Genomic DNA, 4,195 nt, shown 5'->3' with positions numbered 1-4,195 from the left:
CCATGAGATTAGCAGCCCGACTTGTAACCACTACGCTACTAGCTTTATTGACTATGCTGTGCCATTCGACTGTGCGGATAACATTGTGGAGAATGAGTATTCCGGGACACTTCATTGTTCTCATGAGGAACCTGTACACAGACCAAGAGGCAGTTGTTAGAACAGAACAAGGAAATACCAAATGGTTAAAATCAAGAAAGGTATGCACAAGGGCTGTATCTTTTCACCATACCTACTTAGTCTGTGTGCTGAGCAAATAATCTGAAAAGCTGGGTTATAGATAGGGAGGCAGATTCATTAACAAACTACAGTGCAGATGACACAGCTTTGCTTGCTATAAATGAAGAGGACTTAAAATGCTTATTAATGATGAACAAAGATTACAGTCTTCAGGTTGCGTTGTACATCTGTCTGTCTGTCCATCCATCCGTCCGTCCATCCATCCGTCCATCCGTCCATCCATCCATCCATCCATCCATTCATCCATCCATCCATCCATCCATCCATCCATCCACCCATCCACCCATCCATGTTGTTGTTGTTGTCAAATGCCATCGAGTCGATTCCGACCCATAGCGACCCTGTATAGGGTAAATCATCACAAATGGACCATTCAATAAAATCATGATAAATGGAGAAAAGAGTGATGTTGTCCAAGACTTCATTTTGCTTGGATACACAAGACTCTTGGAAGCAGTCGTGAAGAAATCAATGTATTGCATCAGGCACATCTCTTATAAAAGATGTCTTTAAAGTGTAAAAAAATAAAGATGTCAGTTTGATGACTAAGGTGTGCTGACCCAGGCTGTGGTATTTTCAGTTGTCACATATTCATGGGAAAGTTGAACAGTGAATTAGGAAGACATCTGTCTTAGAAGTACAACCAGAAAGCTCCTTAGAAGGGAAGATGGTGAGACTTTGTCATACTTTGGACATACTGTTAGGAGGGACCAGTCCCTGGAGAAGAGCATCATCATGCTTAGTAAAGTAGAGGGTCCGTGAAAAAGAGCAGTACATCAAATGAAATTGATTAACACAGTGGCAGCATCAATGGGCTCAAACATAACAACAATTGTGAAGATGGTGTACATCTAGGCAGTGTTTTGTTCTATTGTACATAGGGTTATTGTGAGCAGGAACCAGCTAGACAGTGCCAAACACAGTAACAACAATGAAATGAAGACAACTATATTACTGAGAGAGCTTGTCTGCAGCTATCTGCTGATCACAGAGACATGATTACAGGTTTTGTCTAGAATAATAGTAGCCATATTTTTTATTTACCCACCTATTTGTGATGTAAAAGTAACAGAATTCTTTTCTTTTATGTATTATAATTATGTATTCTGAAAGTTTTATTTGAGTAGATATTTAACTATATTTGAACTTAGAAATGGATAATCATTAATAAAATAAAATAGTTAATAAAACAAAGTATGCCATAAAACAGTGATATATTTATGCAATGAGCAGTGCTGTATTTCAGATGTAGTTCAGTTTAAGCATTGAATGTGCCCAGTAATATGGATCTTTGTTAATAATATTTAGTTATTGCTCTTTTTCCTGCATGGTAATTACATGCATACCCATTTAATTAATTTCTGAGATGAAATGGAAATTGAAGGAAGAGAAATGTAGTTGAACAAATATTTACAGCCAGGAAACTTCCAATGCATGATTGGACACCTACATGAGTCGCATTTCTACTTTGTAGATAGAAAAACCGCCTCTTCTGGGGTACACTTCCTGGGCAAGGAATCCTGAACTGTAGTATTCTAAACCTAAGAGCCCGTGTAGCAAATTTCTGATTATCATCCTCATGCTAAACTTGCTGAACACATTTCCTGATTTTGAACAATTCACTATCCCCTTGTTCTGTTTGAACAACTGTCTCTTGGTCTATGTAGTGGTTCCTTAGTATTCTGCAGTACCCATTCTTAGCAATGTTATCCATAGTTTATTGTGATCTGCACAGTTCAATGCCATTGCATCGTCAATAAAGCAAAAGTAATTATATTTCTGGTATTCTCTGCTTTCAGCCAAGACACATCTGACATCAATTTTGGACTTTTCTTCCTTTTTTGTCTTTTTAATGACCTTTGGCTTTCTTCATGTATGATCTTCTTGTTGTCATCACGGTCTTCTGGTTTTCAGTCACTAATATCTAATTCATCAAATTTGTTCTTCAGATGGGCGCTAAATTCCATTGGGATATACTCAGCCTCATATTTTGGCTCTTGTGGACATGTTTTAGTTTTCTTCAGCTTCAGCTTTAATTTGCATATGTGCAGTTGAAGGTCTGTTCTACAGTTGACCACTGGCCTTGTTTTGGCTGATGATATTGAGCTTCTTCATCATCTTTTCCCACAGATGTGGTCAGAAAGTATCAGACACAATGTACCTTGTAGCTATAGCCTGATTAAGTCTCTTCAAAGAGGAAACACAGCTGTGTCCAGTGGTGGCTTGCTAGATCTCAAAGCTTCACCTCATGAGGGGTTGGGCTAGAATTCTTTGTGATTTGATTAAATCACGAGTCCATATGTTATTGCAATTTAAGACATGTACACATGGAATTATGGTCTACCTGAGAGTTATTCTTCATGTTCGTGTTCTCATGATATGGTTAGTGTGCTCTGTGCCACATCTTTGGACTTCCACATTTGCTTTTGACACTGAATGCTTCATAGCCAACTTGAGTTCATATGAAAGGACAGTAGAGGGGAAAGTTGGGGCTTGAATATATGTGCAGACACAGGTCCTAAAAAGTTGTGTATTATAATGCGTATGATACTGAGACATCATCTACCAAAATTCTGTTCAAGTTCCCTGCTGTTAATATACTAAATTAAATATTGATACAACATATATAATAGGCATTTCCCCAACATAGCTCGTTTTCCATAGATAGCTTCAATGTGTATATGAGGAAATAGTTCTTAGTTTCGGTGGTGTAACTTTTCTCAACAAAGTATATTGAACATCTGTTGTGTGCTGAGTACGACACTGGTGAAGAAGCCCAGCATACAGAGTGGAATGTAGAAGTCTTTATATTTGGAGGCTCCTTTGAGAGCCTCGTTGACAAGTTTTATAAAGGAGCTTGATGGGATGTCTTGACCATACCTTCAAACTAAGCATTGGAGTCAGAACCAACTCCCCATGTTCTCATCCTTTCTCCAAGAGAACTTCCTATTCCTACTCCCCATTCTGCTTCATTATTTGTGTCAGTGAGACCACTATTCTCAGGTACCCTGTTGTTTAAGCTGCTCTCCATGGTGTCTTTGTAACAAAGGCTCTCAGTGGAGTCCATGGGATCCTCACCTGTCGCTTGGATTACCTCACCAGCATTCAGCCCTGTTTCTTTAATCCATTCCCCTCACTACTGCCAGTGATCTTTCTAAAATCCTACACATCTGATCATCTTTGTTTCTAAGGACCAACTCCTTTTCCTTTTTACCATTCATTCTCTGTACATAACTAGCCTCACGTTCCCACTGTCCCATGCCCCCTGAAATGCCACATTTCGTCCTCTGATGCTATGCTCTTAACTCTTCAAGTTTGCACATGTTGTTGCTCTGTGTAACACTCCCCACTCCCTAGCTTTTGTCCCACCTAACAATTGCTGCCTCCTGTGTTCTTAGTCCTTCATAGCTCCCTTTTCTTCTTCTACTGCGCCATATAAACTGTCTTCTCATTGTGTCTGTATTTCCCTTCTCCTGGCACAGAATTACTTCATCACTGTTTGTTCATTTAATTGGTCTGCCTATTCTGTTAGGTATTCAGTTCCTGAGGTGTGCTATTTTGTTCATGTTCATGGTATCCACATACTGAACCAAGTACTTGGCATTTGGTAAGCACTGAATGTTGTTGTTAGGTGCCATCCAATCATTCTAATAGTGACCCTGTATAGGGTTTTTGGAGTCCTGGTGTGGCGCTGTGGGCTACTGCGCCAGACTGCAAAGTTGTTTGAACTGCAAGGACAGTGGTTCAAGCTTACCAGCTGCTCCTTGAAAACCCTATACAGGGTCGCTATAGGTCAGAATCAACTTAACGGCACTTAACAACAACAGCAACGTAGGGTTTTCAGTGACTGGTGGGTTTGAACTGCTGACCTTGGAGTTAGCAGTCTAGTACTTATCTTACAGCACCACACCAGGACTCCTAAGCTATATAGATATATTTTTGTTGTTGTTGTTAA

The 4,195-nt window shown here is 39.6% G+C and overlaps 1 protein-coding gene across 1 annotated transcript in view; it reads left to right on the top strand.

The window, feature by feature from the left end:
• The window catches only part of LOC102816376 (mitogen-activated protein kinase kinase kinase MLK4-like), a 122,702-nt gene that overhangs the window by 52,824 nt on the left and 65,683 nt on the right, over positions 1 to 4,195 (top strand). The window lies entirely within an intron of this gene.

This window comes from Chrysochloris asiatica, unplaced genomic scaffold (assembly GCF_000296735.1).
Source record: "Chrysochloris asiatica unplaced genomic scaffold, ChrAsi1.0 scaffold00119, whole genome shotgun sequence".
Classification (NCBI taxonomy): Eukaryota; Metazoa; Chordata; class Mammalia; order Afrosoricida; family Chrysochloridae; genus Chrysochloris; species Chrysochloris asiatica.
This window is presented reverse-complemented; position numbering and strand designations above follow the sequence as displayed.